Raw genomic sequence first — 26,857 nt, forward strand, 5'->3', positions numbered from 1 at the left:
GGCGTAAAACAATTGTTGTATTTTATTGCGGCCAGCGAGAATAGCGAGCGCGCCTGACCCACCTAAGGAGGGCTGGGGGGGGAGAAGTGGGCATTTTTGTCGTTGGGGGCCCGCCGCGCACAAGGTGTGCGGCAGGTCCAGGTGCCATTCTTTTGAGGCCAGCTGGTTATGCGGGCCCAGGGGCACAAGGGGGTGCTGTGGTTTTCAGAGCAGCGTAGTGGGGGGTGTGCCATGGGAAGGGCTAGCAAATCCAGCTGTAACTCCCTTTTCTTCTTTTGTAGAGTCCCGGAGGCAAGGAGCTGCTGGTTCAAGAGTCATTGGGCAGTCTGGCAACTAACATCTGCTTCCTGCTGCACAGAACTGGTAAGACTACGTTTTGGTTTCTGTATACTTCCGGGGAGATGCTCCTGCAACTAAACTTGTATAAATTTGTTTCGCGCGGTTAGGTTTCACTTTCTTTGCAGGTGGCTCCTTCCCCTTCTTCCCATTTTTGCCCAACAGTGATACTTATGTTTTTTATGTTTACCTCGCACCCCCACTGCCCTCCACAGACTAAAAGTTGCCGAGCGGAACCACACAAGTGTGCCATTTCCCTTCGAAGGACCTCTGCCTACCTGTATGTTAACGCGCCATGTATGCAACTTTGCTTCAGAGTCCCATGCATTTCTAACCACGTTTACCCTATGCTTGCTTAACTTTCCACCCAACAACTGCAATGTCGTTTTCCCCTTGGGGACACATCTAGTAACAACAAATATATTTGTAGGTGAGTAACGCGAGTGTGCCACAAGCCAGAGATCTTTTGCATTCCAAGCGGCCAGGAAGCCACCACAACAAAAGCCCGATGGAGAAGTTTATGCAGCCTTTGAAGAATGTGAAGCACCGATCACATCTACCCACCCATATAACTGCAGCAGATCGGGCCAAAGAGTACAGCGCTGTGATGCATGCGGATGGTGGTGTGCTGTTTTGCAGTGTGTGCAATGTGGCGGTGGATCACATCCGGAAACACACTGTTGATATGCATGTGAAGTCCCAAAAACACTTGAAGCGCTGTTCAGATGATCCAGACCCTCACTCTTCGCCTAAACGTGCCCGTCAGATGACTGTCAACGCACTTTTCACAAAGAGTACAGCTGCCGGTGCCTCAAACCAGGAAATTATAGGTGAGTGGGTCAATGTCTGCACAGCGCTGAACATTCCGCTGAGCAAAACCGACCACCCTGTGCTGCGCAAGTTTCTCCATGAGCGAGTGCGAAATGGTGGAGCAATACCTGGAAGTCATCAGCTTCAAGAACGTTATCTCCCAGAGAGATATATAGTAGCCAAGAACGAGCTGAAAGAACACTTGCAAGATCAGAAGATCAGGGTTATATTTGATGAAACACCTGATGTTGAAGGGCGGTGTGTATTGAATGTGTTATTTGCAGTGGTCTCTGCGCAGGGTGGCCGTAAGATCCACACCCACCTAGCAGACACAGTGTTCCTCTCACAGTGCAACCATGGGACTGTAGCGCAAGCAGTTGTGAAGGTGCTCACAGAGTACAACATAGCCTTTCAGGACGTTATTTCCTTTAACACTGACAATGCGGCATACATGCTCAAGGCGTACAACACTGTTTTGAGAAATCTGTACACAAACTCCATACATATCACCTGCTTGGCACACATAATGAACCTTATTGGAGAGTCATTTAGGAAGCCTTTTGTGGAGCTAAATGCTTTCCTCCTGTACTTCTCGCGCATCTTTTACATGGCCGGGAGCAGAAAGAGAAGGTACCTGCACCATCTTGCTGAGAACCATGGGATGAAACCACGGATGGCACCTGATCCTTGCAGTACCCGGTGGAATTCTTGGTTTGCTGCTGTCCAGTACCATTGCAAGCATTTTGAGGCCTATGCTGGGTTTGTTGAGTCTGAGATGCAACTCAGCAAGTCCCCCCCAGATTCCCTTGAAAATCTGCAAAGGATTTTGAACAGCGACGAAAGAAACTGCATAAAAGTGCAATTGGACATTGTGGCCGAAAAATGCCAAAACATTTTGCATTTGATGGACTTATTCCAGAGTCAGACACCAGTGACAATGAAGGTGTATGATTATTTGGAGGACCTTCACATAGACCTAACAAACAATTCAGTCCTCACTTTGGAGTCACTACAACCATTTCTGCAGACGACTGCAGGGGCTAAATTAACTCTGACACAGAAAAAAAAGATAACAGCCCAGCTCAATGAAGCTTTTGAAAATTCTCTGGAAAAGGCGGGCAAATACATGGGGGAGGCCCAACCGGGCATTGGGTTCTTGAAGCAAGTGCGCCTTTTCAATCCTGCATGACTCTGCATCCTGCCTAAGGACAAGAGTGCATATTCTGCCATCCCTGGTTTCAGCGAAGTCCCCGATCAGGAGCTTTGCCTCTACTTTGAACATGTAGGCCCAGAAGCAGTACAGGCATCTGTTTCTGGGGTGATTGACACTGACCTTTTTTGGTGTGGGATGGCTGACCGCATTCCAGTCCTTTCACACCTTGCAGCTGTGTACAAGGACTGTGTGACCAGTTCTGCAGATGCTGAAAGGAGCAACAGCATCTACAAAATTATTTTGTCAGCCAGACGACGGTCCCTCTCAGAGCAATCCATCCGGGCATTATTGTTCCTGCATTATAATCAGCAGCACAATATTGGGCTGCATTTAGACTGCTCAGAAGAACTGCAAGATTAACACGACAAACATACAGGTACCCTGGGCATTTATTCAGTAACAGGTTTATGTCCTATTTGTAGTCTTGAAGACAAACAAAGTCTCTACATTGTAAATAAACCAAATATACATAGCTTCATGGTGTTAAATAACTCAAAAAACAAAGAGATCTGTGTTTGTTGTAGGATAAACTGCCAAATAAAACGCCGCTAAATTGCCGCTAAATTCCCATATTTGTGCCGCTAAATTTCCATATTTGTGCCGCTAAATTTGCGAATCCATGCCGCTATATCCTGGGGGGTCTGATCAATGCCAGACGGGTCGGGTGGGTTGGTATGGAGACACTGTCAGTATGGAACATAGAATGGCTGGAAGGGGGGACGGAGATGGTAGGGTTACAATAGCGTTAATGCAGAAAGGTCAAGGAATAAAGCAGCCCTGCAGGAATGGGGGAAGTCATGGTTCATACGCAGCCTCTCTCTTACAGCACTGTATATTAACAGAGGTATTAAGCTACAGGGCGGTGGCATAGCAGTATTGCCCCAAGGCGGCCACAACTAAGGGTGCAGTTATTTGGGGTTCACATCGTAGCCGCATACATAGTTATAGTCCAATGGGCCTGCACCAAGTCCCAGTCAAGGACTTCTGTACAACAGTGTCCGGGGGAAAGGGAGGAGGCCTATTCGGATCCTCTCGGGAGGTGTAAAGTAGATAGTTCCTTTGGGAATATTGACACATGGGGAAGGCATATGGCACCAAGCAGCTACAAAATAACTCCGTAGCCGGGCACAACAAACGCTGTCAGGCCAGACGTTAACAGATGCCATGCATGAGGAGCGGGGTGAACAGTGGCTGCTAGTGACATTTGAAAGTGGTATGGCATAAAAATTCGGAATGAGTTCCGTGGCGGGGGAGCGGGATCGACAGCTATCATAAGGGGGACTCGGAGGCAGGGTGGACAAAGGGTGCATTTTGAAGCGTTGGAAGGGCCGAATCTCTGCTGTCTGGCCGAGGAAGGATCGGGTGGGGGGCAGGATAGGGAATACTGAGTAGGGTGTGGACAGAGGCAGAAGCGCGCCAGGGAGAGCGGGGGGAGGAAAGTTAGGCAGCGGAGGAGGAGGTAGCGAGGGGTTGGGTTGCAAGGTTGATGGGGGGGCGAGGTCATCCAGGTGAAGGAATTTTGTTTTTTCCAGATAAGGAGACGAGGGTGAGTGCTGGCTATAGTCCAGGGGGCGGTCCTTCACGGCGGGTCTGTGCAGTGCGGGGTTGGCGCCTGTGAGGTTTAAACTATTTCCTTGCCTTATAATGGGGAAGGCAGGAGCATACTTAAGTTCGAATGAGCTGGTGTAGTAGGCCCTTAAGTTAATGTACACACTGTAGGCTTGCCGCTGAATGATCCTCATTTCTTAGTACAAGGTTGCATGGATTTGGTAAAGGGTCAGTGAAGAGGATAGAGCGTTTTTTGTAGGTCACACGCTGAGAAGTAGTGCCACATGGGTTTGGGGTAACAACATAGGGAATGTACGGCGCACAAGGGTTGTGCAACAGAGATTAGGTACAGGTGGTATATTACAGTGGGAGTCATGCTACCAATCATAGACACGCCTAGGGCACAACACTAGGGGTGTGCCAATGGGGGGACAACGTCGAATTTCTGCCTGTTTGTTTGACAAGCTCTTTTACAACAAAGTCTGGGTACAGGTGGTGTGAATAAGAAGGCTAATATGTTGGTTCTAATTTAGATTATAAGTAAAGGAGCAGTGCATTCGGACGGAGAAGAGGCTGTGTAAACTGAGCAAAAGTGGGGTCAGTCGTGGCGGAGGGCATGGACTGGGCATATGGAGCAGGAACAAGCATAAGGGGTCGGGGACTAGAGCAGAAAGTAAGTTATAAAAAAAACAAAAAAACAGCAGGATGGGCGGCAGGCTTCAAAGTATAAGGAACACCACCGAGACAGTGCTGGGGGGGTACCGTAGCAAGCGCACGCACCACTGCTGCCAGGCACATTGCCAAAAGTTGGGGGTTTTAAGAGCTACCATGGGCGGGAGATGGTAGGTTAAGAGACAGCGTGTGGCGTAACTAGCAGGGTGGCCGACCTTGGCAACAGGGGAACATGGTTTCCAGTTTCAGAGTTGGCTTGTCATCAGGTCGGATTGTTCGCTGCAAGGTGCTACCAGGATAGTGCCCCTTTATCCAGACCATGGGGAGCACTGGCCAATTCACAGGCATAGCTGCCGTTCTAGCGCCAGTTCACCATAACAGAGGCGAATATGCAGTGAGGGCACACCGCAGTGGGAGGGAACTGAGGTAGTTGGAGTGAGTCTTTGGTGGTTCGCAGGCACACATGGACACATGCCCTGAAAAGGAGGATTATTAGTAAGTGTAGGTAGGGACCTACCACAAATAAATAAGGCCACGGTAACAAGGTCTCAATAATTTATTCCCTTGGACATCGTTTAGTGGCTCACTGCAGATGTTTAGGTGCGAGGGGCAACAAGTATACTGCGCTTTGCCACGCCCCCCCCCCCTTTTTTTCCGGTGCAGGAGGGGTATACTGGCCGGTTTGCAAAGGCATTGATGCTGTTCAAGCACCAGTTCACCTCAACAGATGCAAACGCACAGTGGGGGCCGCGGCAGGTGGAGTGAGATGAGCTGGTTAAAGGAGCTTCTGGTTAAATCATTTTGAAGAAGAAAAAAAAAATTAATGGAAATATAAGCAGTGGAAAATGTCAATGTTATGGTTAAATACCTGTGCTTCCAAAACAAAAGGCACCAACGTGAGACGTCTAGTTGGGCGTGCCGGTACAACGTCAAAGTTTGAGGCCAACTGCGATTCAGGAGAGAGTATAAATAGATAATTATGCAAAAGAAAGACATATTGATAGGTGAAGCGTATCTTTTGCACATAATACTATAGAAGGTATATGGGATGGCATAAAAGGTTCCAGGTTTATACAACAGGAGCATTTTCACATACAGGAATTGAAAGGAGTCAAAAAAAAAAAAGCTTGCTACGCAGGTGCTAAAAGAGAGGATTTCTAGTGGGTGTTTTTTTGTGCTATAATACCTGTATTCAAAAATGGAGGGATGGACTGTCGGGTTGACAAGGTGGTTATCAAATAGGGCAGACACGATAGCTGAGTAAATGTTAAGCAGAAGGAGTTTTCTCCACAGGTTCTTCAATGTTCACATGTTAAGAAAGTTAAAATAAATAAAAAAAACACCCACAACGAATTAGCCTTTAGGGCATAGGGAAAGAAAGAGCATGCAGCCTGGAGGCAATTGGCTACTACCCGGTGAAAAGTGTGAACAGCTGAAGCACAAATTCAATTGGTACAGAACACAATTTAACGGCCTGCAGCAGACCCAAAGTAGACTCTGTTAAAAAAAAAAGTCAAGGATAGCCAAAGGAACTTAGGCAGCATGGACAAACAGGCGTAGGGCCGCTCCAACCACATAGCTGGTAGGAGGGCTCAAGAGCCGGAGTACAGCCGAAGACCTCCGCTACAGCAAAGCCATGTGGAATGAAACGAATATTAATAAGTTGTTTTTTCATTATGTTATCAGCAGGAAGAAGTCTAGTCAGGTGACAAAAAGGGTATTGTTTCGAAGCTGGGTCAAGCATTGACAGAATGGTAAGCTCAGTAAAAGGGCATGGCGGAGAAGGATTTAGTGAGTGGAACAAAGCAACAGTACTGGCATTGGGTACACATTTTTGCAAACATTACAGCTAGAGTTTCAATTTCAACACACAATTTTAGGGAGTTGGTGGTGCGGGGCAAACACTTTGTGGTGTGGGCCAAGGTTGCAAGTAAATATAGGTCCTGCATCTCAAAGGATCTGAGGGCAGGTGAAATGCAATGCAAAGCTGAATGGTACAATACCAAAATTAAATAATTGTTGTCCGGATGGGCCACATGGGAATTAAGACCAATAATTGGGCCTTTTTTAGGTTATTGAGTGGGTACCAACAGCCAAAAAGTGGCAAAAGGAAACAGCCCCCCCCCTTTATTTTTTGTTAGGTATAGCTAATTCAGACCGCACAACATAGCCTTCGCATTTAAGCCATATAAAACAGATCAAATTAGCAGGTGACCCTGAATAACTGTATATAGCATAGAGGTGGACAGCCATTATTGCCCAGTTAGGCTCCTAGCTAGTTACATGTAATAACAGGTGGGAGTCCTTTACTAGAATACATCCTCACCCACAAATATGGGATGCCATAAGCTCATGGGGAACTTTGTGTGGACATCCGTGCAAGGAGTCATGAAAAAATTTAATGCTTAAGCGATATATTAAAGTAATCCCTAAGAGATTATTAGTCGCCATTGCTGTGTATTTGTTTTACTTTACAGAGTGCAAAGCCGTGTTGGGAGATCAAATACTGTGACCTTTCGAGGGCTACAGACAGAGCTGGCGGCAATAAAGGGGGAATTCAGCATTGCTCTTTCAATGGTCAAGGGTGCACTGATTTAAAGATTCAAACGTGCCGCACCTGGTCAACAAATGCTAATGTTGTGATCATTGGCTTCGGTAGCAAACAACTTTCCAACTATAGTAAGGGGCAACTTCTTTCTCATTATAAAGAAATACCTCCTAACTTGGAAGGAGCATGTATTACGCAAAGTGGGTTACTCTGAGATTATTCCCTGGCAGGGGCTCCATCCCAAAGAGGGAGCTATACAGTGGTCAGATTCAACGATAAATGAACCTCATGCCAAATGTTCTACGTAATACAAACTGTTGTGGGTGTATTAGAAGAATTGAGGCGCAGTTATGGCGGGGGGGGCCTGCCTGGCGGCAAAAGCTCCCAGAAAGGCTTGGCGGTACTTACAAAGCGATCCTACTTAAACTTAGCATCTGCCGAACGAGAACAGGCCACAAACAGGTAACAGTCAGGACCCAGGGGGTACTGGCAAGCTACCGCAATGGCCTTGGGGGTTGAACGGAAGAAAATAGTCAAGGGCGGAGCCTGTGGCCCAGAAGAAGTTGGGAGGCGTGATGGCGCTGGAAGTGTAAGGTCACCCCGTCAGGTTGGAAACAGGCGCTTACCCGGAAGGAAATGCATGGTGGTACCTACCGGAAGTGAAAGGTCACCCGGTCGGGTTGGAAGGTGATGCTTACCCGGAACGAAACGTGTGGTTGCACCGGAAGTGAAAGGTCACCCGGTCGGGTTGGAAGCAGATGCTTACCCGGAAGCAAAGGTGGTTGCACCGGAAGTGAAAAGGTCACCTGGTCGGGTTGGAAGCAGGCGCTTACTCGGAACAAAACGTGTGGTTGCACCGGAAGTGAAAGGTCACCCGGTGGGAAATTGAATGATGGCCGGCACTAAATGTAGGGCACAGTGCTTCTGGCTATGGTACTGAGGTCACGGGCTTTCAAATAAATTGAAGTAATGCATGTGGAAGGATCGCTTGTAAGTTTAAACTGCCCAATAAACTGCGGCCTCAATTCTGCCATAACGTGAAATTGGTGAGGTCTAAGTTTGAGGGATCCGGGTGGGGCGACCTGGTGGGGGGTGCCTTCACTATGTCCTCCTGTCGAGAGGCTGCAGGAAGGGGGAATACCCAGGCTGTGCGCCTCTCCCGGAAGTACCCCCACGGGATGCAGAAATAAGACCGAAACATACCACGCCCACACAAGAGTCTGAGGAGGTGACATGAAGGGATCAAATGGCGGGGCCCCAGCCCGTGCTCCCTGCTCACGGAGCTCCTGCCCCCCCCCTCCCCCGGGAGCCCCCCCGTCCCCCCAGCCTCCTCTGTCCTGCTGTGATGCGGGGGCTGTAGGAATGGGGAATACCCAGGCTGAGCGCTTCTTCCGGAAGTACCGCCACAGGATGCAGAAACAAGCCCGAAGCAGGCCCCGCCCACACAGGATTCCGCGGCGGTTACAAGCGGTGCTGAGAGTACGGGGGTCCCGGGGCTGGAACGGAAGCACTGCGGGCCCGAGGTGGCGGAGTGCACTTCAGGGCTGCCGGGCTCATCTTTCTGGAGCTGACCTGCAGGTTTTTGAAAACCTTTCGTTTCAATGATCGTGTCCTTCGCGCGTGGCCTGAGCCTGGTGAGTGTTTGTGGAATGAATGACAGCTTTGAATAGATCTCACAATTTCATCAGAGCCGGTGAAAGGAGTGACGAGCTGTGTGCTTCTGGCCCGTGGTGTTATTCCCCATTCCTTCCATCATCCTGGGCAGAGGCCTGTGGTTATTCCCCATTCCCTGGTCGCAGGCTTCAGTCCCCCACCCCCTTGCCCCCAGTCTGCACCGAAGAGGAGACAACAGAATGTAACTGAGAGGGGCCAGTCCAGGTAAGACACAGCCGGGGCCCCTGAGAGGGGCCAGCACAGAGACAGCCAGGGCCCCTGAGAGGGGTCAGCAGAGAGACGGGGCCCCTGAGAGGGGCCAGTCCAGGTAAGAGACAGCCAGGGCCCCTGAGAGGGGTCAGCACAGAGACAGTCAGGGCCCCTGAAAGGGGCCAGTCCAGGTGAGAGACAGCCAGAGCCCCTGAGAGGAGCCATCCCAGGTAAGAGACTACCAGGGTCCCGGAGAGGATGCGGGTAATAGACAGCCAGGACTCCTGAGAGGGGTCAGGTAAGAGACAGCCAAGGCCCCTGAGAGGGGCCAAGTAAGAGACTGCCAGGGCCCTGAGAGGAGCCAGCCCAGGTAAGAGACAGCCAGGACCCCTGAGAGGGATCAGCACAGAGACAGTCAGCGCCCCTGATAGTAGTCAGCACAGAGACAGCCAGGGCTCCTGAGAGGGGTCAGCACAGAGACAGCCAGGGCCCCTGAGAGGAGCCATCCCAGAGAAGAGACAGCCAGGGCCCCTGAGAGGAGCCATCCCAGGTAAGAGACAACCAGGGCCCCCGAGATGAGCCATCCAAGGTAAGAGACAGCCAGGCCCCCTGAGAGGAGCCCTCCCAGTTAAGAGACATCCAGGGCCCCTAAGAGGAGCCATCCCAGGTAAGAGACAGCCAGGGCCCCTAAGAGGGGTCAGCACAGAGACAGCCAGGGCCCCTAAGAGGGGTCAGCACAGAGACAGCCAGGGCCCCTGAGAGGGGTCAGCACAGAGGCAGCCAGGGCCCCTGAGAGGGGTCAGCACAGAGACAGCCAGGGCCCCTGAGAGGGGTCAGCACAGAGACAGCCAGGGCCCCTGAGAGGGGTCAGCACAGAGACAGCCAGGGCCCCTGAGAGGGGTCAGCACAGAGACAGCCAGGGCCCCTGAGAGGGGTCAGCACAGAGGCAGCCAGGGCCCCTGAGAGAGGCCAGCACAGAGACAGCCAGGCCCCCTGAGAGGGGCCAGTCCAGTTAAGAGACAGCCAGGGCCCCTGAGAGGGGTCAATGGACAGACAGCAAGGGCCCCTGAGAGGGGCCAGCCAGGTATGGGGCAGCTAGGGGCCTGAGAGGGGCTAGCACACAGACAGGCAGGGTCCCTGAGAGGAGTCTGCAAAGAAACAGCTAGGGCCCCTGAGATGGATCAGCTCAGAGACTGCCAGGGCCCCTGAGAGTGGTCAGCACAGAGTCAGGCCCCCTGAAAGGAGCCATCCCAGGGAAGAGAGCCAGGGCCCCTGAGAGGGGTCAGCACAGACACAGCCAGGGACCCTGAGAGGGGTCAGCACAGAGACAGCCAGGGACCCTGAGAGGGGTCAGCACAGAGACAGCCAGGGACCCTGAGAGGGGTCAGCACAGAGACAGTCAGGGCCCCTGAGAGGGGTCAGCACAGAGACAGTCAGGGCCCCTGAGAGGGGTCAGCACAGAGACAGTCAGGGCCCCTGAGAGGGGCCAGCACAGAGACAGCCAGGCCCCCTGAGAGGGGCCAGTCCAGGTAAGAGACAGCCAGGACCCCTGAGAAGGGTCAGCACAGAGACAGGGCCCCTGAGAGGAGCCATCCCAGGGAAGAGAGCCAGGGCCCCTAAGAGGGGTCAGCACAGACACAGCCAGGGCCCCTGAGAGGGGTCATCACAGAGACAGCCAGGGCCCCTGAGAGGGGCCAGCACAGAGACAGTCAGGGCCCCTGAGAGGGGTCCCTCCAGGTAAGAGACAGCCAGGGCCCCTGAGAGGGGTCAGCACAGAGACAGTCAGGGCCTCTGAGAGGGGCCAGTCCAGGTGCGAGACAGCCAGAGCCCCTGAGAGGGGTCAGTCCAGGTAAGAGACAGCCAGAGCCCCTGAGAGGAGCCATCCCAGGTAAGAGACAACCAGGGCCCCTGAGAGGAAGCGGGTAATAGACAGCCAGGACTCCTGAGAAGGGTCAGGTAAGAGACAGCCAAGGCCCCTGAGAGGGGCCAAGTAAGAGACTGCAAAGGGCCCTGAGAGGAGCCAGCCCAGGTAAGAAAAAGTCAGCGCCCCTGAGAGGGGCCAGCACAGAGACAGCCAGGGCCCTGAGAGAGGCCAGAACATAGACAGCCAGGGCTCCTGAGAGGGGTCAGCACAGAGACAGCCAGGGCCCCTGAGAGGAGCCATCCCAGAGAAGAGACAGCCAGGGCCCCTGAGATGAGCCATCCCAGGTAAGAGACAACCAGGGCCCCTGAGAGGAGGCGGGTAATAGACAGCCAGGACTCCTGAGAGGGGTCAGGTAAGAGACAGCCAAGGCCCCTGAGGGAGGTCAGCTAAGAGACAGCCGGGGCGCCTGAGAGGGGCCAAGTAAGAGACAGCGGGGCCCTGAGAGGAGCCAGCCTAGGTAAGAAAAAGTCAGCGCCCCTGAGAGGGGCCAGCACAAAGACAGCCAGGGCCCTGAAAGGAGTTAAGTAAGAGACAGTCATAGCCCTGAGAGGAGTCAAGTAAGAGATAGGCAGAGCTATGAGAGGTGTCAAGTAAGAGACAGCCAGAGCCCTGAGAGGGGTCAGGTAAGAGACAATCAGGGCACCTGAGAGGGTTCGGGTAAGAGACAGCCAGGGCCCCTGAGAGGGGTCAATGGACAGACAGCAAGGGCCCCTGAGAGGGGCCAGCCAGGTATGGGGCAGCTAGGGGCCTGAGAGGGGCTAGCACACAGACAGGCAGGGTCCCTGAGAGGAGTCTGCAAAGAAACAGCTAGGGCCCCTGAGATGGATCAGCTCAGAGACTGCCAGGGCCCCTGAGAGGGGTCAGCACAGAATCAGCCAGGCCTCCTCAGAGGGGCAGCATAGAGACAGCCAGGGCCTATGAGAGGCGTCAGCTAGGAGACAGCCAGGGCCCATGAGAGGGGGTCAGCTAAGAGACAGCCAGGGCCCCTGAGAGGGGCCAGCCTAGTTAAGAGACAGCTAGGGCCCCTGAGAGGGGCCAGGTAAGAGACAGCCAGGGATGCTGAGAGGGGCCAGGTAAGAGAGAACCAGTGCCCATGAGAGAGGTCAGCACGGAGACACCCAGGCCAGCTGAGAGGGACCAGCACAGCAATAGCCAGGGGCCCTGAGAGAGGACAGCACAGAGACAGCCATGGCCCCTGAGAGAGGTTAGCTAAGAGACCGCCAAGGCCCGTGATAGGGGCCAGCACAGGGATAGCCAGGGCCACTGAGAGAGGCCAGTCCAGAGACAGTCAAAGCCCCTAAAAGAGGTCAGCTAAGAGACAGCCATGGCACCTGAATGGGTTCCAGACAGAGACAGCCAGGGCCACTGAGAGGGCTCAGCTAAAAGACAGCCACCAGAGTCGCTGAGCGCACATAGGCAGCTAGGTCCCCTGAGAGGGTTTAGGTAAGAGACAGCCAGGTACCCTGAGAGGGGCCAGCACAGAGACAGCCAGGGCCCCTAAGTGGGGTCAGGTAAGAGACAGCTAGGTCCCCTGAAGGGGCCAGCACAGAGACAGCTATGGCCCCTTAGAGGGGTCAGCAGAATGACAGCCAGGGCCCTTGAGTGGGCTCAGGTAAGAGGCTGCCAGTGCCCCTGAGAGGGATCAGGTAAGAGACCGCTGGGGCCCTGGGAGGGGTCAGCACAGCAACAGCCACGGCGACCGAGAGGGGCCAGCACAGAGACAGCCAGGGCCCTGAGAGGGGTCAGTACAGAGACAGGCAGGGTCCCTGAGAGGAGTCAGGTAAGAGATAATCAGGGCCCCTGAGAGGGGTCAGCACAGAGACGGGCAGGGCCCCTGAGTGGAGTCAGGTAAGAGATAATCAGGGCCCCTGAGAGGGGTCAGGTAAGAGACAGCTAGGGCCACTGAGAGGGGCCAGGTAAGAGACAGCCAGGGCTGCTGAGAGGGGCCAGGTAAGAGAGAACCAGGGCCCATGAGAGAGATCAGCACGGAGACACCCAGGCCCCCTGAGAGGGTCCAGCACAAACAGCCAGGGCCCCTGAGAGGGGCTAGCCTAGTTAAGAGACAGCTAGGGCCACTGAGAGGGGCCAGGTAGGAGACAACCAAGGCTGCTGAGAGGGGGCCAGGTAAGAGAGAACCAGGGCCCCTGAGAGAGGCCAGCACAGACAGCCATGGCCCATGAGAAAGGTTAGCTAAGAGACAGCCATGGCCCGTGATAGGGGCCAGCACAGGGATAGCCAGGGCCACTGAGAGAGGCCAGTACAGAGACAGCCAAAACCCCTGAAAGGGGTCAGCTAAGAGACAGATATGGCCCCTGAATGGGTTCCGCACAGAGACAGCCAGGGCCCCTGAAAGGGCTCAGCTAAAAGACAGCCACCAGAGTCACTGAGAGGAGCCAGCACATAGCCGGGTCCCCAGAGAGGGTTGAGGTAAGAGACAGCCAGGTTCCCTGAGAGGGTCAGCATAGAAACAGCCAGGGCCACTGAGAGGGGTCATGTAAGAGACAGGGCCCCTTAGTGGGGCCAGCACAGAGATTGCCACCAGCACAGAGATAGCCACCAGCACAGAGTCAGCCAGGTCCCCGAAGTGGGGTCAGGTAAGAGACAGCCAGAGGCTTGAGAGGGGCTAGCACATAGGCAGGCAGGGCTCTTGAGAGGGGGCAGCACAGAGACAGCCATGACACATGAGGGGTCAGCTAAGAGACAGCCAGGGCCCATAAGAGGGGTCAAGCTAACAGACAGCCAGGGCCCCTGAGAGGGGCCAGCCAAGTAGGAGACAGCCAGGGGCCTGAGAGGACCCAGCACAGAAAAAGCCAGGGTCTCTGAGATGAGTCAGCTAAGAAACAGCTAGGGTTCCTGAGAGGGGTCAGCTAAGAGATAGCCAGGGCCCCTGATAGGGGTCAGCTAAGAGACAGCCAGGTCTCCTGGGAGGGGTCAGCTAAGAGTCAGCCAGGTCCCCTGCAACGGTACAGGCAAGTGACTCTCCAGGCCCTCTGAGAGGGGCCAGTCTAGGAAAGTGGCAGCCAGGGCCCCAGAGAGGGGCCAGGTAAGTGAGAGCCAAGGCCCCTGAAAGAGGTCAGCACAGAGACAGCCAGGGCCCATGAGAGAGGTCAGCACAGAGACACCAATTCCCCCTGAGAGGGTCCAGCACAGAGGCAGCCAGAGCCCCTGAGAGAGGTCAGGTAAGAGACCGCCAGGGCCCCTGAGAGGGATCCGCTAAGAGACAGCTAGTGCCCAGAGAGCGGCCAGCACAGATACAACCAGAGCCCCTGATAGGGGTCCGCTAAGAGACAGCCACGGCCCGTGATAAGGACCAGGAAAGAGATAGCCAGGGCCCCTGAGAGAGGCCAGCACAGAGACTGCCAAGGCCCCTGAAAGGGGTCAGCTAAGAGACAGCCATAGCACCTGAATAGGTTCCGCACACAGCCATGGCCCCTGAGATAACTCGGCTAAAAGACAGCTAGAGTCACTGAGAGGGGTCAGCTAAGAAACAGCTAGGGCTTCTGAGAGGGGTCAGCTAAGAGACAGCCAGGTTCCCTGAGAGGAGCCAGCACAGAGACAGCCATCAGTACAGAGACAGCCAGGCCCCCTAAGTGGGGTTAGGTAAGAGATATCCAGGGCCCCTGAGAGGGGTCAGCAGAATGACAGCTAGGGCCCTTGAGAGGGCTCAGGTAAGAGACCGCCAGGGCCCCTGAGAGGGGTCAGCTAAGAGACCGCCAGGGCCCCTGAGAGGGACCAGCACAGAGATAGCCAGGGACCCTGTGAGGGTCCAACACAGAGACAGCCAGGGCCCCTAAGATGGGTCATCGAACAGAGAGCCAGGTCCCCAGAAATGGGCCAGGTGAAAGACCGGGTCCTTGAGTGGGGCCACGCAGAGATACCCAGGGCCCCTGAAATGGGTCATGTAAAAGAGAGGTGCCTGAGAGGGGCCAGCACAGAGACAGCCAGGGCACCTGAGAGAGGCCAACACATAGACAGCTAGGGCCCCTAAGAGGGTTCAGCTAGGAGACAGCCAGGGGCCCTGAGAGGGGTTAGCTAAGAGACAGCCAAGGCTCCTGAGAGAGGCCAGCACAGAGACAGCCATGCCACCTGAGAGGGGGCCAGCTAAGAGACAGCCAGGGCCCCTAAGAGGGGTCAGCTAACAGACAGCCAGGGCCCCTGAGAGGGTCCAGCCTAGTAAGACACAGCCAGGGGCCTGAGAGGCGCCAGCACATAGGCAGCCAAGGCCGCTGAGAGGGGTCAGCTAGGAGATAGCCAGGGCCCCTGTGAGGGCCCAGCACAGAAACAGCCAGGGCCTCTGAGAGGAGTCAGCTAAGAGACAGCCAGGGCCCCTGAGAGGGGCCAGCTAAGAGATGGCCAGGGCCTCTGAGAGAGACCAGCACAGAAAAAGCCAGGGCCCCTGTGAGGGTCCAGCACAGAGACTGCCAGGCCCCTGAGATGGGTCATCGAAGCGAGAGCCAGGGCCCCAGAAATAGGCCAGGTGAAAGACAGGGTCCTTCAGCGGGGCCACACAGAGACACCCAGGGCCCCTGAAATGTGTCATGTAAAAGACAGGTGCCTGAGAGGGGCCAGCACAGAGACAGCCAGGGCCCCTGAGAGGAGCCAGCACATAGACACCCAGGGCCCCTGAAAGGGTTCAGCTAGGAGACAGCGAGGGCCCCTGATAGGGGTCAGCTAAGGGACAGCCAGGGCTCCTGAGAGGGGTCAGCTAAGAGTCAGCCAGGTCCCCTGCGATGGTACAGGCAAGTGACTCTCCAGGCCCTCTGAGAGGGGCCAGTCTAGGTAAGTGACCGCCAGGGCCCTTGAGAGGGGTCAGGTAAGTGACAGCCAGGGCCCCTGAGAGAAGTCAGCACAGAGACAGCCAGGGCCCATGAGAGAGGTCAGCACAGAGACACCAATGCCCCCTGAGAGGGTCCAGCACAGAGATAGCCAGGGCCCCTAGGAGTGTCCAGCACAGAGACAGTCAGGGCCCCTGAGAGGGGTCAGTGAAGAGACAACCAGGGCCCCTTAGAGGGAGCCGCTAAGAGACAGCCAGTGCCCAGAGCGAGCAGCACAGATACAACCAGAACCCCTGATAGGGATCAGCTTAGAGACAGCCAGGGCCCCTGAGAGGGGTCCGCCAAGAGACAGCCACGACCTGTGATAGGGACCAGCAAAGAGATAGCCAGGGCCCCTGAGAGAGGCCAGCACGGAGACTGCCAAGGCCCCTGAAAGGGGTCAGCTAAGAGACAGCCATGGCACCTGAATGGGTTCCACACAGGGACAGCCTTGGCCCCTGAGAGGCTCAGCTAAAAACAAGCCAGAGTCACTGAGAGGAGCCAGGATAGAGACAGCCAGCTCCCCTGAGAGGGTATAGGTAAGAGACTGCCAGGTTCCCTGAGAGGTGCCAGCCCAGAGACAGCCAGGGCCACTGAGAGGGGTCATGTTAGAGACAGGGCCCCTGAGAGGGGCCAACACAGAGACAGCCACCAGCACAGAGATAGCCACCAGCACAGAGACAGCCAGGTCCCCTAAATGGGGTCAAGTAAGAGACAGCCAGGGCCCCTGAGAGGAATCATCTAACAGCCAGGGCCCCTAGAGGGGCCAGCAGAATGACAGCCAGGGCCCTAGAGGACTCAGGTAAGTGGCAGCCAGGGCCCCTGAGAGAGGTCATGTAAGAGACCACCAGGGCCCCCTGTGAGGAGTCAGCAAAGTGACGGCCAGAGCCCCTAAAAGGGGCCAGCACAGAGACAGGCAGGGGCCCTTGGTGGGGTCTGCTAAGAGACAGCCAGTGCCCCTGATAGGGGTCAGCTAAGAATCAGCCAGGGACCTTGAGAGCGAACGGCAAAGAGGTAACTAGGGCCCCTGAGAGGAGTTTGCCCTGGCAAGAGACAGCCAGGCCCTCTGAGTGGGGTCACCGTGGAGACAGCCAGTGCTTCTGAGAAGTGACAGCACTGAGACAGTCAGACCTTTGAGGGGAGTCAGCCCAGGTAAGAGACTGTCCAGGCCCTCTGAGAGGACTCAGCTCATGAACAGCCAGGCCTTCAGAAATGGTTCAGGTAAGAGGCTACCCACACTCTCACAGAGTGGGCAGGTGTGAGACTGGCACTTTTTATGAGAGATGATCAAATGGATAAGAGACACTGAGAGGGGCCAGCTCAGGTAAGAGATCGTCCAGCCATCTGAGAGGGTTAATTTAGGAGATAGTCAGGCCCTCTGAGAGGGGTAATTTAGGAGATAGCCAGGGCCTCTGAGAGGGGTAATTTAGGAGATACCCATGGCCCCTCTCTGAGAGGGATTAGGTAAAAGATAGCCCGGGTCCCTGAGATGTGCCCGCTCAAAGACAGCCAGACCTCCAATAGGAGAAAGCCCAGATAGGAAACTGTCCAAGCCCTCTGATTGGGCTCAGCTCAGGGACAGCCAGGACCTCTAAGATGGGTCAGGTAAGAGACTGCCAAACTCTCACTAAGTGGTCAGGTGTGTGACTGGCAAGTCTTATGAGAGAGGATCAGATGGACAGGAGATCGCCAGAGCTCTCTGGTGGGGTGCAGTTAGGCAAGAGACTATCCAGCCACCTGAGAGGGTCAGCTCAGAGACAGCTATGCCCACTGAGCGAGGTATGGCAAGAAGCTGTCAGACCTCTCTGAGAAGCAGCTCAGAGACAGCCAGGCCCTATTAGAGGGGCAGGTAAGAGACAGCCAGGCCCTTGAGGTGGGTTTGGTAAGAAAGTTCCAAACTCTCTGAGTGGACGGGTCACATGAGAGACTGACTGGTCCCACAGGAGAGGATCCGATGCATAACAGGCTGTTGGACCCCTCAAAGAGTGAATTGGAGATGGATAGTAGATTACCCCCTCTCCCGAGAATGGTCACTCCCCGATAAGAGACTGTCAAACCTCTTCGAGGGGTCAGTTCTCAGAATAGACTCATGCATTCTGAGGGGGGTGTCAATGTAAGAGACTCCAAGAAAAGGGTCAGATGAGGTAAGAAGGAGACTGTTAGGCCTTCAGAGAGGGGTTAGCTCAGGTACAAACTGCGGTCCTGTAAGAGCTGTTACCTCAGGTAAGAAACTGTCGCACCCTGTGATGGTGTCAACTGAGGTAGGAGCTGGGGCGTGGCCAAGCCGCGGGCTGAGATGGCCGCGCGGTGTTGAAGCTCCGTAGCCGACTCAGCGCTAATACGGTCTTTCCCGGCCTCCTGATGCGAGCGGTGGCTGCCCGGACCCGGCGCTGAGTCTCCTGTGGCCCTGGAGCGATCCAGAGTGGCGATCTGGACCCGGCTGCGCCCGAAGCGACCGACGGACGCCAGGACCGAGCGGACCTGAGGCCCAAGATGGCGGCCTGACTCGGTGGCCGGGGAGGTTAGTGCGGCGGCGGCGGCCGGTCGTGATGCGGGTGGCCGGGTGGGAGCCGGGGGGGGGTATTGAGCGCTGGGGTGCGGTCTGGTGGGGGTCTGCTTCGCCCCCCTCGCCGCTGCTGGCCAGGAGCCGACCGGGTGTTTGGCCGTTGCTCTGCGCCGCGGTCGCGGCCTCTCTCGTTGTCTCCTCTCGGGGTCCCCGGGCTATTTTGGTCTAGGGGCCTGGGGGGGGCGACGGAACGGCTGGTTGGCGGCGGGGGTGGGCCGAGGGGGCTCTGTGCTGGTCCTAGCGCCCGGGCCGCCTCTGCCCCCCTTCCCTGGGACCTCGCTTGGTGGTTCCTGTGATTCGCGGCCTGCGCCGTCCGGTTTCCCTCTCCCCGGCCCTGGGTCGCCTGGTCGCATCTGCTGACGCTCCACTGACCGCCCTCTCTGCTTGGTCCGGGGCTCGGGCCCCTGTGAAGGCGCTCCCTGGTTTTGGGCGTGGAGAAGTCGCCTTGATACAGCGCGGCCCGTGTCGGTGCCCGGGCCTGGTGTGCCACGTGGTTGGGGCTGGCCGGAGTCTGCGGGGGCCGCTGCATCGCCCGCACTACGGGCCAAAGAAGTGGCAGATCCGTCCATCCTCCTGAGCCGTCGTCACAGCGCCTTGAAGCCGCCCTGTGGCCTCCTACCCGCGATTCGCTGTCCGGCCCTGCGGGGGCATGGGGCGGAAGGACCCAAAGCAGAAGACTCTGCCCTTTGAAAGGCTACCCGATCAACCGGCGGAACATCGCCCGGATATGCCGGCTCCTGCTGGGGGCCCGTCCTCTGACCTGGCGGCCGGTGCTCCATCCCCTGACTGGCTTCAAGAGATGCGTGCTGGATTCAGGGCCCTCTGGACGCTTTGATGCCCTGAACAAAACGCTAGAAACGATGGGGGCCAAGATCCAGGCCCATGATCGGCGTTTGGTGGAGGCTGAGGCTCGAATATCGGCGGTGGAAGATGGCGCAGTGCAGGATACCAAGCGCTTAGATCGACTGGAGCGCATACTAAAGGACGTGGCCATCAAGAACGAGGACTTGGAATCGCGCAGTCGGCGCAATAACGTACGAATCACTGGGGTTCCGGAATCCACGGCTACCGGCAGACTGGATGTTTTTGTGGAGCAATTGTTATCGGACATTTTTGGGAGAGACTCCTTTACACCAGGCTTTGTGGTCGAGAGGGCGCACCGCTCCCTGGGGCCGCGACCTAATCCGGGGCTCCCGCCTCGCCCACTGATCGCCCGGATTATGAACTTCCGAGACCGTGACACAGCCCTGCGGCTGGCCAGAGAGAAGGGCGAGATCACCTGGCAGGGCTCGAGACTCTCGTTCTACCCAGATTTTACCGCCATGGTCCAGGAGGCCAGGCGTAAATATGTTGGGGCGAAGGCGGCGCTCCGCAACCTGGGCCTCAAGTATGGTATGCTTTATCCTGCCCGGTTGCGGGTTGAGATTGATGGCCGAGCGCGGATCTTTGACAATCCTACTGCGGTACAGGAGTTCTGCCGATCATATAAGCCACGCAGGGGCCCTTCGGGGGTGATGAAGATGGACGCTCTCCTCCGCGCAGTGGATCTGCGATTAGCCAGGACCTGTTTTCCGGCTCTGGGCCGGGCTGAGTCGGTGCCCGCATCCCAGCTTTAGACTTCTTTTCTGACTGTTTTCAATGGGGAAGTTTGGGACACTTGTTTATGTCATTGCTTTTTCTGTGGTGCTGGGTCGGCGGCGGGTCGTTGCCATTCCCCTTTGGTTGACACCGCCGGGAACACTTTTGGTTTAAAATGCTTATTTTTTGTCTCTTTGTACACCATTGGTATTGCTATTTGGAGCTTCGTTTTTTTTCCACAGGTTGGGGTTTGCCTCACGTTTGCGTGATGTGGCTGGGTGGGGGGAGGAGGGACGGGGTGGGGTGTTTTGATATTCTTGACATGGCTGGTCAGATTGTAACTTTGCGGATACACGGAGACGCTTCTGATTTCTTGCTCCCATTGCTAGTGGTATGGCAGCGTCGGTACACATAGGCTTGCATGAAGCCCCCCTTGGCCTTTCACTCATGTCTTGGAACGTCAGAGGCCTGAACAACCAACGAAAATGCAAGCAGATACTACACTATTTGAATCGGCACAGGGTTGACATTGCCTTTCTTCAAGAAACGCATTTACATTCCTCTGTTCCCGCGCGCTTTGCAGCTTCCTGGGGCGCCCATAGATACTTCTCCAATTTCAGCAATTATGCCAGAAGCACCGCGGTGCTGATTCACAAGAGAGTCCCGTTTCACTGCCAGCTGTTCAGGGGGGATTCAGAGGGACGCTACTGCATAGTACGAGGGGTGTTAATGGGTCATGCGATCATCCTGGTATGTGTGTACGTTCCTAACACTGATTCCCCGGAATTTTTTCATGCGCTGGCTGCCCAGCTTGCAACTCTTGAACCGGCGGGCCTCATTCTTGGCGGCGATTTTAACTTATTGCTGGATGCTAGTTTGGACAGCACGTCGAGGGCTGCTCCGTCCAAGCCCAGGGCGCAGCGCGCACTTCTGGACCTCTGTCACCAGTTCTCTCTAGTTGATATTTGGCGCAGGCGCAACCCGAACACCACTGACTACACGCATTTCTCGGGACAACACAACACTTGGACCAGAATTGACTACTGGCTGCTGTCCCCGGGCCTGTCCCCCTGGTTTCGTGGGCTACATACTTTCCCTAGAACGTACTCAGACCACTCCCCTGTGTCGCTCTGCTTGGATGTTCCGCGCCCCGAGGGTTTTGAGCGTCAATGGCGATTCCCTGGGAGAGCGCTGCTGGATGACTTATTTGTCCACAAGATTTCCGAGGCGATTGAGGACTATTTCACGATTAATACAGGATCTGTAGACTCTCGGGCCATGCTTTGGGAGGGGTTTAAGGTCTATATCAGGGGGATTTGCATAGCTGAACATGCTGGGGTCCTAAAGGCGCTGCGCACGACCATTAAGCAACTGGAGACACAGCTAGAGTCGATCGATGCTGAAGCACAGCGTGAGCCTGCTGGTGACGTGTCCGCTAGGCGGCTCTGCCTCCTGACTGACTTTCGGGAGGCAGCGGACAGAGAGATTCTGTATCTGGGGAAGTACCAGACGGCGCGTAGATATGGGGAGGGGGACAGGCCGGGACGCACGCTGGCTCAAGCTTTGAGGCCTCCGTATGGTAAGTCCTTAATAGTTGAGGTGCGGGGCGTGGATGGTTCGCTCCGCACAACACCCGCCGAGATCAGAGACGAATTCCTGACCTACTTCTCCGAATTATACACGACCAAGCTGGGGGAATCCCCAGCCTCTCGTGCGGCCTACTTGTCGGAGATCGCGCTTGTGTTCCTGGACAAGGGTATGCAGGAGTTCATGGCGGAGCCTATCACTGTGGCGGAGGTGCGCGGGGCGATTAAGGTGCTTCGCGGGACCTCAGCCCCCGGCCTCGATGGCTTCTCCGGGGATTTTTATAAGGCCTTTTCTGATCTGCTGGCTCCACAGCTGATAGAGGTGTATGCGGAGGCGCTGGAGCGCGGATCTCTTCCGGCGACCCTTAGCGAAGCGGTAATAGTTCTGCTCCCAAAACCAAACAAGGACCCGACGTTGTGTGGCTCGTATAGGCCCCTCTCCCTTTTAAACTTTGATTACAAGATCCTGGCCAAGATAGTGGCCAACAGACTCTCCCAATTGATGGAATTCATCATTTCGCCCGTCCAATCGGGCTTCGTGACGCGTCGCTCTACGTCTTTGAATCTGCGGACGCTTTTCACGGTTCTGCATAGAATTAATCCGGCCACGCCTGCTGCGGCGGTCCTCCTGGATACCGAGAAGGCCTTCGACTCCCTAGAATGGCCGTTCTTCCTTTCCGTCATGCAACGTATGGGCATGCCGGATAACTTCCTTGCTACCACGCGGCTTTTGTATAGCCGCCCCACGGCCCGTTTGCGTATCAATGGTACGCTGTCTGGTCCCTTCTCTCTAACGCGCGGTACGCGGCAGGGCTGTCCACTTTCACCGCTACTGTTCATTTTGGCCATGGACCCCTTGATCCGGCATTTCCAAGAGCGCCATCTCCACAGGGGTCTCCAGTTCCGGACGGGTCCCTTGCTTGCTTCCCTCTACGCAGATGACACTATACTGTATGTAAGAGAACCGCAGGTCAACCTAGCTCCCCTGATACGGGAGATCCTTCGTTTCGGCGCCCACTCCGGACTGTGCATCAACTGGCACAAGTCCGTAATTTTCCCATTGACCAGCAGCACCTCCCCATGGCAGTGCGAGTTCCCGTTGGAGTGGTGCTCTGACTCGGTTCGGTACCTGGGCATACAGATCCATCTGAACACTGACGAACTCATCCGCCTCAACTATGGCCGCGCTTTGGACAGGCTGGAGACACAGGTGGAGGGATGGTTGAGGCTCCCGCTAGCCATGTCATCCAGAATTGCAATCATAAAAATGATAGTTCTCCCTAGGTTTTTATATCTCTTCAATAATATACCTGTTCCTCTCACCCGGGCCTTTTTCTCCACACTGCGGTCCCAGCTGATCAGGCTGGTGTGGGGCGGGAAGCACCCCCGGATCGGTTGGAGGACTCTTACGCTCCCCCCTGATAGGGGCGGCTTCGGAGTACCTGATCTGTATTTATACTATCTGGTTGCTCAGTGTGCGCACGCCTATGCCTGGTACCACCCTGACGCGCGTATTCCGTTCCTTCGTCCCGAGGCGGATTTCGTTCTCCCGGGCCGTTTGGCGGCTGTGTTGCCCAAGGGGGTTGCCCGGGACCCAGTAGATATTCAAACGGTGTCCACCACCAGCTGGGCGTGGCATCGCCTTACTCGCTATCTAGCCCAGCCTCTCCTCTCCTCCTCTTCCCTTCCACTCCCCAACCCCGGGTTGCTGTCTGGCACGGGGGAGACACTTGTGCAGCGTACTTTAACTAAGTTTCATCTCACTAGGATCGGGGACCTATACCCTGGGGGCCACATATTTTCTGTCTCGGAGGAGGCGCGCTTCAGTGAGGCCACGTTCATGGACAAATTTGTCTTACGCCGGCTTTATTGTGCGGCTCGTTCGGACATTGCGGGATTCCCTCTCGAGCCTCCATCCTTCGAGCCCCTAACTCTCCTCATTGACAAAGACACAGGTGCCCATATGGTTTCTAAGCTTTATAAGGCATGTGCAGCTCTGGTTCCATGTGTGGATGGCCGATTGCGAGCGGCCTGGGAGGCAGACTTGGGTAGGCCGATTACGGATGAACAATGGACCGCTTGTTGCAAAGTCACTAACGCGATATCACTCAATAGTTGACATAAGCTCCTCCATTATAAATTTCTTTGCCGCTGCTACATGACCCCTGACAGGCTCCACACCATTGATCCCGCGCGCCCACACACATGCTGGAAATGCTCTGCACCACACGCTGACTTTGCGCACCTGTCCTGGACATGCCCCAAACTGCAATCATATTGGACGCAGATACATGAGATCCTTGGCGTTGTGTTGGGGCTCACACTGGTTCCCACTCCTGAGGTTGCGTTATTGGGCTACACAGTAAATTTCCCTAAGAATGTTCGCAGGCTTGCCTCCCTGGGCCTGCTACTCGCCAAGCGGGAGGTGGCAAAACATTGGGGCAGTAGAACAGTCCCCACGGCCGGGACATGGCTCACCTCTATGGCTTATTGCAGCACAAATAGCGAGATCTACGCCAGTCTACTCCCCACAGTGGCGCGTCCCAAAGATATCTGGGGCCCCTACAAGACCTATATCGCTACCCTTCCGAGCTCTTCCCCAGCGCGATCCAGTTCCGGAATAGTGCCTACGGGAGTAGGGTAGTCTGTTCGGCGCCGGCGCTGCACCTCTGGGGTGGGTGTGAGAAGGCCATGAGGTTCTGGTCTTCCTCCCTATTGGGCGTTAGGAGGCTGTATTCTATAGGTGTGGGCTGGATTGGGGGATATGGACCGAAGATAGGGGTGACCACTGAGCTTGAATGGTGGGTCCTGAATGCGTACTTTTCATTTACGAGTTCCGGCGGATGAGGGTGGTGGGCTCTTGGTAGGGGTCTTTCTATGGTCCGATGCCTTGATAATGTGCTGGTTTTTGTATACGAGAGGGGAGTGTCATGTTGTATCTCCGTACTGGCTATTAACTGACTGCACAGACGATATTTTTATATTGTTATGCTCTTCAAAACTAAATAAAGCTTTAAAAAAAAAAACTGAGGTAGGAGCTTGTCAGACTCTTAAAGGGGTCAGTTATGGTGAGAGACTGTCAAACCTTTTGAGAGGGCGCAGTCTAGGTGAAAACTGTCATACCAGCTGAGAGAAGTCCTCTCAGACAGGATGGTCAGCCTGGGCTTGTGCTTGGAGCTGGATTGGCAGAGTCTGATTGTGGGCAGAGGTGCGGTGCATGGGATCAGGGGGCGGTGCATGGGATCAGGGGGCGGTGCATGGGATCAGGGGGCGGTGCATGGGATCAGGGGGCGGTGCATGGGATTAAGGGACTGTCCATGGGATTAAGGGACTGTCCATGGGATCTGGGGACTGTCCATGGGATCTGGGGACTGTCCATGGGATCTGGGGACTGTGCATGGGATCAGGGGACTGGGCACCAATGTTTGATATATACGGGGGAGGGGATGTTCCAGTGGTACAGCGGTCACAAGTCCTGTATTTATCTTTTTGTACAGGTTGTTCAGAAGTTACCGAACTTTCCATTGACCACCCTGTAGAACTCACAAACAGCAGCTACTCCTCTTTGGGGAAAGTGAGGCCATCAACATTGATGGAAATGTGAAGTATTTTTGAAGAATTCAGAAGGTAAGCATGGAGTGGGGGGGCTCTACTGGGTGAACATTCCCTTTGGTTTATCGGCCAAATTCACTGTCTGTCATTGGATAAGCAGTTGGATAAAGGTGTGTTATGTGCCATTGCATAGCAGCTGGATTACTGTTCTATGTTCTGTGGTGTCAGTGTGAGCTTCTTTATTATTCGGTTGATATCTGCTTGATAAGAGCGATACCGTTCTTGTCTGTTGTTTAAATAAGTCGCCTGGTTCCTCATCCAGCAGTGGTTATTTATTACTCGCTATAAGGGACCCCCAAGCACTTGCGATCAGTTGGACACTTCCTGTCACTACGACTATAGCTTCAAAGAAAGTCTTATGAATAGTGTTGTGAGACAACACCATGTTCTTCTTTTCAACAATATTTACTACGCCTAGAAGAGGATACGGAAAATAGGAAATACAATCATATGATAAGATTACCGAGAACCCATTAACCCCTTCAGTGCGGACCACGCGACTATTCCGTCCAGACAGAAATCCAGGTTTTAGTGAGTCTTTGTCACTTATGGACTGTACCTTGTATTGTACACACTGTGCGGACCAGGAAGATAGGGCTTCAGACCTGCATATGTAACCTGGCTGCTACAGCTTGAAATCTACAGTCAGAGCCCTTTTTGACAGGAGGGACCCTGCATTTGAGGTCTCACGGGCCCACAAGGCAGGGTACCTGATATTTAAAAGTGGAACATGTAAACATTAAAGATTGGCATATTCCCACAGTCCTCAACTGTGTAAGTGCTGTGAGTTTTTTTCTTTGAGAAAACACCTAAAATGCTTTTTTTTTTTTTTTAATTATAAACTTTTGTTTGGAAAACCTACACAGTCATTCACATACAATTTTTTTTTTTTTAAACTTGTTTTTATTTTATTCATTAGCAGCAGCACAACACAGCTTTCGAACACGCAGTTTTCCATAATGACGAGCAATTCAGTAGCCAATGATAAAGACAAATTTGCAGATAACAGTTCCACAACAGTACACATCTTCAATATCCACCACCCCGCTCCCATACCTCTGGGCCCCCCCACTTTCGTCTGAGTCCGAGGCATCATCTTCAGGATCTGAGGGCAGGTCACACATGCCACCTCTGTAGTTATTCCACGCCCCCCATACTTTACTCCATTTACTAGGACAGCCCCGTCTAACAAAGGCCGACCTCTCAGCAAACATGGCCTCGTCCATGTCCGTTCCCCATGTAGTGAGTCACGGCAGCTCCCCTGTCCCCCATTTTTGAGCTATGCTGCGTTTGGCTATCATTATCCCTAGCGTGGCACAGCCCTGCGCCATGCGCGAGAAGTCATTAGGTTCCCATATATTCAACAGGCAGCGTCTGGGTTCTGGCACCAGCGGGACTCCCCCCCCCCCCCCGACTGTGACAGCATATGCATCACCCCCTTCCAGTACTCCTGGAGTATGGGGCATTCCCATATGGTACGGAAGAAGATTCCCACCTCCCCGCAGCAGCGCAAGCAGAACGGATGTGTCGCGCTGCCTATACTGTGCAGTGTGTGCCTGGTGTAGTAAGAGCAGTGTAGGATGCGGAGCTGCACCAGCCGGAGCCTCGATGGTATACCCGCCTCCCGCGTCGAAGCCAACGCCTCCCGCCACTCCGGGTCATCAAATTCCCCCACATCACGGGACCATTTCTCACGGAGAGGGCCCATTGGGTCTGGCAGGTTGTTGATCAGCTTGCGGTACGTAAACGATGTGGCCCTTTTCGGCATATAGTCCGTTAATAACCGG

The 26,857-nt window shown here is 54.8% G+C and overlaps 1 protein-coding gene across 3 annotated transcripts in view; it reads left to right on the forward strand.

Annotated features, from left to right (window-relative positions):
* LOC146863543 (uncharacterized) overlaps nt 1–26,857 on the forward strand; it is a 100,898-nt gene that overhangs the window by 244 nt on the left and 73,797 nt on the right. The window contains exons 2-3 of one of the 3 annotated variants that reach the window (XM_085643010.1): nt 282–363; nt 24,956–25,085. The gene's annotated coding sequence lies outside the window, so the exon portion shown is untranslated. Of the gene's footprint in view, nt 1–281; nt 364–8,382; nt 8,762–8,922; nt 9,006–24,955; nt 25,086–26,857 lie in introns of those variants that run through there. The other 2 variants (XM_085643008.1, XM_085643009.1) reach the window with 2 other exon arrangements.

The sequence above is a fragment of the Triturus cristatus genome, chromosome 2_2 (genome assembly GCF_964204655.1).
Source record: "Triturus cristatus chromosome 2_2, aTriCri1.1, whole genome shotgun sequence".
In the NCBI taxonomy this organism is placed as follows: Eukaryota; Metazoa; Chordata; class Amphibia; order Caudata; family Salamandridae; genus Triturus; species Triturus cristatus.